The sequence below is a fragment of the Crinia signifera genome, chromosome 1 (assembly GCF_055691185.1).
Source record: "Crinia signifera chromosome 1, ASM5569118v1, whole genome shotgun sequence".
Lineage (NCBI taxonomy): Eukaryota > Metazoa > Chordata > Amphibia > Anura > Myobatrachidae > Crinia > Crinia signifera.
In genome coordinates this window covers 32993522-33003817 of record NC_139217.1, presented here as the reverse complement: position 1 = coordinate 33003817, position 10296 = coordinate 32993522, and the positions used below count along the sequence as shown (strand labels likewise).

The 10296-nt window shown below is 42.9% G+C and overlaps 1 long non-coding RNA gene across 1 annotated transcript; it reads left to right on the top strand.

Moving 5' to 3' along the window:
• The first annotated feature begins 6276 nt into the window (after positions 1–6276).
• On the top strand, positions 6277–9910 carry LOC146025685 (uncharacterized). Its single transcript, XR_014454263.1, has 2 exons — positions 6277–6489; positions 9790–9910. It is a non-coding gene; the product is annotated as an uncharacterized LOC146025685 (long non-coding RNA).
• Positions 9911–10296: the final 386 nt, after the last annotated feature.

The window sequence follows — 10296 nt, the reverse complement described above, 5'->3', positions numbered from 1 at the left end:
TACAAGGATCCTGGGTAAAATTACCAATCTGCCGGTTCAATGATGTCTTCAGCCTAGCTGCTACCTGTACTCTTGTAGACACTGGATAATTGCATCCTGCTGCACAGTCTGGATCCTACCATTATTGATGGTATTAACCTGTTAAGCTGCAGCTGATTCCAAGCACTCCTATTACCTGCATGGTGCTCTTCCACTATCTCTACCTGATTTCAGATTTCCTACTCTGGTGGACTCTGCTCCTTCCAAGGACCTGTGTCATTCCAGCGTGCAGCTAGACTGACCACACCAGTGTTCCACCATCGACATCTCCACACCATTGGTGTTCCGCCATTGATCTCTTCAAGCCATTGGTGATCCACCATTGATCTCTTCATGCCATTGGTTTTTTGCCATCGATTGCAAGCTCCATCAGTGTTCCACCATCAATATATCCATGCCATCGGTGTTCTGCCATCGATGCAAAGTTACATTTCTGTTCTGCCATTGATATCTCCACACCATCTGTGTCCCACCATCGATCCCAACCTACATTGGTGTTCCGCCATCGATATCTCCACATCATTGGTGTTCCACCATGGATCCCAAGCTACATTGGAGTTCCACCATTGATATCTCCACACCATCAGTGTTCCGCCATCAATATTCAGCAATATCGATCACCATTGATTCTACATCAACTCCTCATAGGTTCCAGCTGACCTGATTCACCTATTTTATTTATTTATTTATTTACAGTTTCTTATATAGCGCAGCAGATTCTGTTGCGCTTTACAATTGTAGACAGTGATAAAACAAACTAGGTAACAACAGACAGACTTGGAGGTTAGAGGTCCCTGCTGCAAGCTTACTATCTATAGGAACATGGAGGGAAACACAAGTACAGGCACCAGTAATAGCATAGCAGTCCCACCAAGATACAAGTCCAGAATAAAAACTATAATACATAAGTGACTCAGAGGGTTATGTGTGTGGTACTTAAATATGATAGGCCTAGCTGAAGAGGTGAGTTTTCAGGGAATGTTTGAAAGTATTGAGTCTAGTAGATAGCCTTATTGTGCATTGAAGGGCATTCCATAGGGTGGGAACAGCCCAAAGAAAGTCCTGTAATAATGAATGGAAACTAGCGATCCGTGCAGAAGAGAGACGCAGAGTGGGGTGGTTGAGATGGGAGATATTTTGTTATAAGTAATGGCATATATGCTGGTGCAGTATGGTTAATAGCTTTATATGTGAGTAGAATAATTTTATATTGAATGCGGTAAAAGACAGGCAAGCAATGGGGGGACTGACAGAGTGGATCAGCTGATGATGAGCGTCTTGTTAGGAAGATTAACCTACCAGCAGCATTTACTGTAAAATGGATTGCAGTGGTGAGAGTCTGTTCTTGGAAAGACCAGTTAGGAGACTATTGCAATAGTCAATGCGGGATATAATGACTGCATGGATAAGATATTTAGTAGTGTCTTGTGTGAGATAGGGTTTTATTTTGGATATGTTTTTTATATGCATTTAACATTATTTGGAGACAGATTGGATGTGGGGAACAAAGGACAGTTCAGAGTCGAGGATGACCCATAGCCAACAAGTTTGTGAGGTAGGGTAGATTGTTGATTAGCTTCCCAGTTAGTCTCCTCTGTCATCCGGTAACCATCGACTCACCATCAGTTCCATATCGATTACTCATTGGATCCAACCAACTTCCTGAGTCTCCTATTAGCTTCCCAACTAATTCCCTGCTCCATTGGTGTTCTACCAACGATACTCACCTCCTTCAGTGCTCAATCATCGATATACTGGAGGGATCTTTCAAGTTCACAGTGGTCAATATCACCCCATTTATCTCGATCTACGCTACTGTATTATATGGTACTTGTTTCCTAGAACGGCGCCCACTAAGCTATTTGCTTTTTGCGATTTTTTTCATGTAATTTATTCACTGCCCTGTGTGCCCCAGGGCATCGCATCGCACCTCCCGCAAAATCGCATGCGATCGCATGCGATTTTATAGGGTATGCAATGCCATTACATTAGGTATACAATAATATGACTGTATAGGTCCTAAAATTAGGTTTTACGCACCCCCCACACACACTATCCACGCCACCCTGAAGTGTGGCGAGCGCAGCGAGCCCGCTATAATGGCCCATGCAATGCGATTTCCCTACAGTGACGTACGTAGAAAATCTGGGTGCTGTTCTAGGAAACAAGTACCTATTATTTGTACTGGGACTTCATCAGTGTTTTTAAACTGCACCATCTGTCAATAGTGCTTATTGCACCTGTGTATGTGTATTGGGACTCTCTTCAGTGTTGTCGCACTGCATCCACTGCCTGCTAAGCTTGTAATACAGGAGTTCATCAGTGTACTCACACTGTAGCATCATTGCCCAACCTTGTTATTGCCCATACAGTCTGCTTTTGAATTTTGCATGAGACAATCTGTTTCTGAGTGTGATATCCATTTATCAAGTTCAACCAACTGTAGCTTCTGTTCCTTCATCTGCGTGCATAATAAATACCAAATATTATTCATTCATCTCCAAATATTATTCATTCATCTGTTGTGGTAACGACTCTGAATTTACCTTCAAGGGTGTATCGGTAATACACAGCCACCTCATCAAGGCACCCAGGTTTTCCTTCATGTCAGCCCTTATGCTTGTGGTTATTTCTAGCCAGAGATAGACCACAGGCGTGACACTGACTAAGCCATTCTTTGAGAATCCTAGTGGCTTTGCCCCCATAACTCATCCCACATGGGCAATGTAGCATATAAACGACAAATTTGCAATTGCAGTTCAATCTGTTTCGATTTATTACTGTTTGCGTATTGGATGTAGAAACAGCTTGCCAGTAATAAGACATTGACAGTTTGTGTAACTGGAGCACTTGTAGACTCCTGGGTTGTATGTAAGCCAATTGGATGTTTGATATCTGATGCCTATATGACCCATGACTACCAGTCTTTTAGGTTCCGTCCTCTACAGTAACCTTATATCACATATTAAGGATATGAAATATATCTTACAAAATATTGGGGATTCCTCAACCTGGATGTCTAGGCATTATGTAAAAATGTACGACACAAGGAAGAAAATAAAGCAGTAAAATATTGTCTGGACAATGATGTTAATTTACCAAATTCAGGAAAGTATTTATACTAGATGATATCATATCCATCCATACTCTTATTTATTTCCTATTTAATGAAATTTTTTATTTACAACAGTAAATAATCTGGGGACCAGATTTGTAACCAGTTTTTCGAATCTCTATATGGGCTCCTTCAAAGACCATCTTATCTGAAGCGACCAATATGGAGAAAATCTGGTCCTCTATTGCCAGATTATAGACAACTTTTTTATTATTTGCTATGGTGATCACCCACAAGCTACTGAATTTCTTAATTACTTAAACAGGAACACTTATCATTTAAATCACATGTTTAATTCTGAAACTTGATTTTGATTTGATTTTTACATCCAACTATATGAAACCTGTCTTAAATTCTCCAGTTGCCATTAAAGACCCTGGAGTAACAACATCCCCAAAAAACTAATTTGAATGGGCCCTACACATGGGACAACTTTCAGGCATTTTCTGAGCGATTTTACGTCTTTAAACTAAGTCACTCCGAAAATGTGAAGCAGCATCACTCAGAATGCTTTCCTCTCTCTGATGGTATGTCTGTAGGGCCCTTAAGATTAAGACATTACTGCACCAGTGGTACATATTTCTTTACCCAAGTGGAGATTATTCTGGGTCACTTTAAATAAAGACAATTTACTAAATAAAGCAGAAATATATGCAGGCTCAATCTCAACACCAGGCTTAGCACTGACCCAAAAAAAGAATAGTGTTGGAGATTCAAGCCCAGACAATTCAGTTCCTTGTGAATAATCCATCATGTCCATCTACAAATTTAAGTTAAAATCAAATGAAATATATATTTTTTTTTATTATAAACAACTTTGATATCCTAAAACAAGATAAGTTCATTGAAAAATGTATTACTAAACAAAAAATTATGTTTAGGAGAAACACAAATTAAAAAAAAATTACAAGCATCCTAGCTATCTACCCCATGAACCTACTGTTTACCTAACAACACCATGCTACCCCCCGGAAATACATGGGAACTATTTTTGTAACAAAACAATTTGTTTAATCTGTAAATTTATGCTGAATAAAAAGAATTCCATTACATAGAATAGTACTGTAGAAAATTATCAAACAGTTCATTAACTGCGAGTCCAATTACTGCATATACCTTTAACAATACTCATGTACTTACAGTTTGTTGGTAGAACCACCAGACGGTTAAAAACAAGGATTAGGAAACATAGAGTAAATATCATCAAGAAAATTTAGAACCATTCTGTCCCAGGCCATTTCTCAATAAAACTTAACGGTGACCCTAAAAGTCTTTCTATAGTAGGGGTAGAATGCTTTGGGAATACCAAATGAAGTGGGGCTAGATTTTGGAGATGATATTTGGGAGAATCAGCTAGGATACTACAATTGGACATTCTTCAACCAAATGGATTAAATTAAGGTTTAGATTTAAATTTGTGGACTGAACACTAAATTACCTTCTCTTCTGCATGTAGACTGTTGAGCAAAATATAAAGGCCGTAACTAGGTGTGTGCCAATGGTCAGGGCCGCTCACCCACCACTGCTTGCAGTGGCAGCATTGGACTGTATGTGGAGCTGCATGCAGCACCGCCACCCACCTCTCAGTGCTTACCGCTGCCCTGAATGTGGAGCAGAGTCCAGCAAGATAGCCTTGCATGCTCCACCTCATCACAGCTCTGCTGATCCTCTGCTCTCCTCTGATCTTTCCATCAGCGGTAATGCCGCCTCTTCCACCGCTCCCACCCAATAGGTTATACACACTAGGTCACAGGTCAGCTAGTGACTGCCCATCTGATGTCCTGATCAGCTGATGAGGCTGTCTGCGTTCTCCTGGAGCCTTGCATGTTTGCTGCTGACATCACATGGTAAGGGGAAGGGATTAACTCCTGCAGCACCAATGTCCCTCTGTAGTGCTGAGTCGGGCTGGGCTTTGAGGAGCACTAGGACTGTGTGCATAGTGTCAGTATCTAAATATTAGTAATATTTTTTTTATATTATATGAACTTTTACTCATACTGCAGACTGTATAATGCATGCACTGTATATACTCTGTAGGTCACTTACCTTGCACACAGCAGATTATAATGCCCCCATGACTTTGTATATATTTTTGTCCAGCAATGGACAGTGAATATTCCACCAATAATGAGATCTCCTTCCTGGTAATATTCATATGGAAATAGATATTGATCATAATTATAAAGCCAACATCCAGGGTTCCATGTCCCAGATGTGCAGAGTGGAAGGTTTAGGACGCACAACCACAGTATATGGTGTAATATATTATATACAATGTTACTTGGTTGCAAAATTGTTCTGATTTCATCCTCTTTTAATCTTTTCCCCAACAGATGCATAATTCTAATGGCATTTAAAAGACACAGATAAAGCACAGCGAGATGTTACTATACATTATATTACAGTGCATCTGGAAAGTATTCACATCGCTTCGCTTTTCCAAAATGGAATATATATATATATATATTTTTATCAAAATTCTTCGCACTTTACCCCATAATGACCACATGAGACGTTTTTTGGAGATTTTTGCAAATTTATTAAAAATAAAAAAACTAAGAAATTACATCCATTAGTATTCACAGCCTTTGCTCTATCCTTTGTTGATGCAGGGATACTTACTGGAGCCCCGGCATAAACTCAATGGCGGACTGACAAAATATAAGTAATGGTTTATTATTAGAAAGATTGTTTTCAAAAATCAATTTCTTTATTAAACACACAGTATAAGGCCACTCCAAATTACTCAATTGTGGTCTTAAATTAATTAAAAAATTAAATGTTATTAATTTTGATTTAAAAATGTTTGTTACCTCAGGTGTGTTTTAATACGCTCGTATTAAAAATATCATGATCTTTGCTTGTAAACTGTGGATTTGTACAGGGGCGGATTGGCCCACCGGGAAACCGGGCCGTTTCCCGGTGGGCCGGCACATTTTAAAGTTTTAGCGGCCGCCCACCCTCCCTGGCTGGGCTGCGGCCCGCCGAACCGCCATCTCCGCGGTTACCGGCCGCGGCCGCAGCAAAGTACTCTAAACAAAGATGGCCGCGGCCGGCCTCAGCTGTGACCAATTTAAAAATGGCCGCGGGAGGGCTGGTGCGCATGTGCGGCCGCACGCAGCACCTCCCGCGGTGCTTTCAGCCCGATTCACAGAGCTGACAGCTTCGGGCGGCTTCCTCCTCCTAGTGAGTTTTTTTTTACTGCTGTGCTGCTGGCTGACAGCAGGGGGAGCTAGCTGTGGATTCAGCGTGCAGCTCAGCTCCTCTCAGGCTGTACTCCATGTGGCCGGGGGATGCAGGAAGTTTCCTTAGAACCTGAAGCAAGCAGGGAAGGGGTAAGTGTTAAATGCCTTTGTTACTATGCGGGCATTTGCTCTCCTGGTATTGAGAGGGGAGTGTGTGTGTGTGTCTGTATGCTATATGTGTCAATGTGTACATTATGTGTGTGTCTGTGTACATGCTGTATATGTGTGCTATGTTATGCTTTGTGTGTGTCAGTGTGTATATGCTGTGTCTATGCATGCCATGTGTATATGCTGTATGTATGTATGTATATGATATATGTAAGTAATGTGTGTATATGCTATGTGTGTTGATGATTGTATGTACTGTATGCTATGTATGCTTGGATGTATATGTTGTCATGTTTTTTTATGCTAATGTGTGTGTGTGTGTGTGTGTGTGTGTGTGTGTGTGTGTGTGTGTGTTTGAAGTGTGTATATATGTGCTGTCTGTGTCTGTAGTGTGTAGTATGTGTGATGTTTTTGTAAGTATGCCATGTATGTACAGCATGTATGAACAGTATGTCTGTGTACAAAAGTGTGTGTGTAATGATGTACAGTACATACAATACATGCACAGAACCCCCCTCCCCCCCCTTCCCCCACCCAACAAAATTCTGCATTTGCCCCAGTTCGGAGGTGGCATTGAACAGACAGGCTCCGGCAGGGGCGGATTGGCCCAATGGAAAACTGGGCCATTTCCCACAACTCATTTGAAGGGGCACTTTGCCCAAATAAAAAATGGCTGCGGGAGGGCTGCTGCGCATGCGCTGCACCTCCCAGCGCCTGTTCCCCCTCCACCCGGCAGCTGAAGACTCGAGCAACAGCAGGTGAGCCGACTGTCAGCAGCAGCGTTAGAAGCAGGCAGACAGCAGCAGGTCTGAGGGCGGCCAAAGGAGGCAGGTATATGGCAGTGGCACTGCCAGAAATAATAATTTTTGGTCTCAGGGAAGTATATATATATATATATATATATATATATATATATATTTGTGTGTGTGTGTATGTGTATACCAGGAACTTTCTTCGAGCACTGATTTACTTATTTTTCTTTGCTCCCCTGACTACTCAGCGCCGCGGCTCAGTGGAGCTGTCTGTTTCCGCCCATGGGAACTCCGTCGCTCCCGTCATCCCCCTTCCGGCTGACAGATGGGGGGGGGGGGGCAGTGTACTGCCGGGCGGACTGGGAGGGAAGTTATTGCGGTAGGAAGAGGCGGTGGGGCTTATTGCAGCACTGCTGCTGCTGGGTCTCCGGAAGACAGCCGAGGTCGGACCCGGATACAGCGGCGGACCCGGAGTTTCCTGACCGTGCCAGGAATCTGCCTCTCGTGCACGCCGTCTCCTGTGGGTGCAGGAGGAAGCACCACTTCCTACATGTGTGCATAGTATGTATGTATTTATGTATGAATGAGGATGACAGTGTGTGTAGGATGTATGAATGAGGGTGGCAGTGTGTAGTATGTATGTATGTATGACGGCGTCAGTGTGTGGAGTTTGTATAAATGTCGGCGGCAGTGTGTGTGTGTAGTATGAATGAGGGCGACAGTGTGTGTAGTATGTATGAATGAGGGCGGCAGTGTGTGGAGTATGTATAAATGATGGCGGCAGTGTGTGTAGTATGTATGAATGAGAGCATCAGTGTGTGTAGTATGTATGAATGAGAGCGGCAGTGTGTGTAGTATGTATGAATGAGAGCGGCAGTGTGTGTAGTATGTATGAATGAGAGCGTCAGTGTGTGTAGTATGTATGAAAGACAGCGTCAGTGTGTGTAGTATGTATGAATGAGAGCGTCAGTGTGTGTAGTATTTATGAATGAGGGCGGCAGTGTGTGGAGTATGTATAAATGATGGCGGCAGTGTGTGTAGTATGTATGAATGAGAGCGTCAGTGTGTGTAGTATGTATGAATGAGAGCGGCAGTGTGTGTAGTATGTATGAATGAGAGCGGCAGTGTGTGTAGTATTTATGAATGAGAGCGGCAGTGTGTGTAATATGTATGAATGAGAGCGGCAGTGTGTGTAGTATGTATGAATAAGAGCGGCAGTCGGTGTAGTATGTATGAATGACAGCGTCAGTGTGTGTAGTATGTATGAATGACAGCGTCAGTGTGTGTAGTATGTATGAATGAGAGCGTCAGTGTGTGTAGTATGTATGAATGAGAGCGTCAGTGTGTGTAGTATGTATGAATGAGAGCGTCAGTGTGTGTAGTATTTATGAATGAGGACGGCAGTGTGTGTAGTATGTATGTATGAGAGCGGCAGTGGGTGTAGTATTTATGAATGATAGCGGCAGTGGGTGTAGTATGTATGTATGAATGAGGGCGGCAGTGTGTGTAGGATGTATGTATGACGGTGTCAGTGTGTGTAGTTTGTATAAATGATGGCGGCAGTGTGTGTGTGTAGTATGTATGTATGTATGAATGAGGGTGGCAGTGTGTAGTATGTATGTACAACGGTGTCTTTGTGTGTAGTTTGTATAAATGACGGCGGCAGTGTGTGTGTGTAGTATGTATAAATGATGGTGGCAGTGTGTGTAGAATGTATGAATGAGGCCGGCAGTGTGTGTAGTATGTATGAATGACGGCGGCAGTGTGTGTGTGTAGTATGTATTAATGAGGGTGACAGTGTGTGTAGAATGTATGAATGAGAGCGGTAGTGTGTGTAGTATGTATGAATGAGAGCGTCAGTGGGTGTAGTATGTATGTATGTATGTATGAATGAGGGCGGCAGTGTGTGTAGGATGTATGTATGACGGTGTCATTGTGTGTAGTTTGTATAAATGATGGCGGCAGTGTGTGTGTGTAGTATGTATGTATGTATGTATGAATGAGGGTGGCAGTGTGTAGTATGTATGTACAACGGTGTCTTTGTGTGTAGTTTGTATAAATGACGGCGGCAGTGTGTGTGTGTAGTATGTATAAATGATGGTGGCAGTGTGTGTAGAATGTATGAATGAGGCCGGCAGTGTGTGTAGTATGTATGAATGACAGCGGCAGTGTGTGTGTGTAGTATGTATGAATGAGGGTGACAGTGTGTGTAGAATGTATGAATGAGAGCGGTAGTGTGTGTAGTATGTATGAATGAGGGTGACAGTGTGTGTAGAATGTATGAATGAGAGCGGCAGTGGGTGTAGTATGTATGAATGTAGAAGATGCTGGTACCTGGTAGAATATGCTGCTATCTGGGTCCTGGGGGAGAGGGAATGTAAAATGAAGGTAGATTCTACCTCCATTTTACATTTTAATTTAATTTGATTGCTCTGCATCGGATTAAACATTCCAAAGTGCACTAGTGGAGGGGGGCCTTTACACTTGAAAAGAGACCCCCTCCCACCTCATAACATTTTGCATCATTCAGTGAGGAGCATACAGCGAGGAGCCCTAGAAGACAGAAGGAGAAGAAAAGAGAAGAAAGACAGAAGGAGAAGAAAAGAGAAAGACAGAAGGAGAAGAAAAGAGAAGAAAGACAGAAGGAGAAGGGTACTCTTTACCTAGAACGGCGCCCATCGCGGTGATCGCGACATCGCGGGCAGTACATAAACGGCCGCGACGCGATGCCCGCGATCACCGCGATTTTCCCATAGGGAACAATGTTAAAAAGCCAGATTGACCGCGATTTTGCATTCAATGCCTCAATGCCCGCGATTTTCACATAGGAATCAATGTTAAATGGGCTACAGAGCCCAAATAGGCAGAATTAACCCTTAAATGTCCCCCCAATTTTTGTACGCCACCCCACGATCCACGCGAACCCGAAGCGTGGCGAGCGCAGCGAGCCCGCGAGGGGCGGCGGTACGCGTCCTCCGACCTTTTCATGCCCTACTATCCACGTCGGCGTGGAGTTGAGAATAGAATAGTGTGGCGA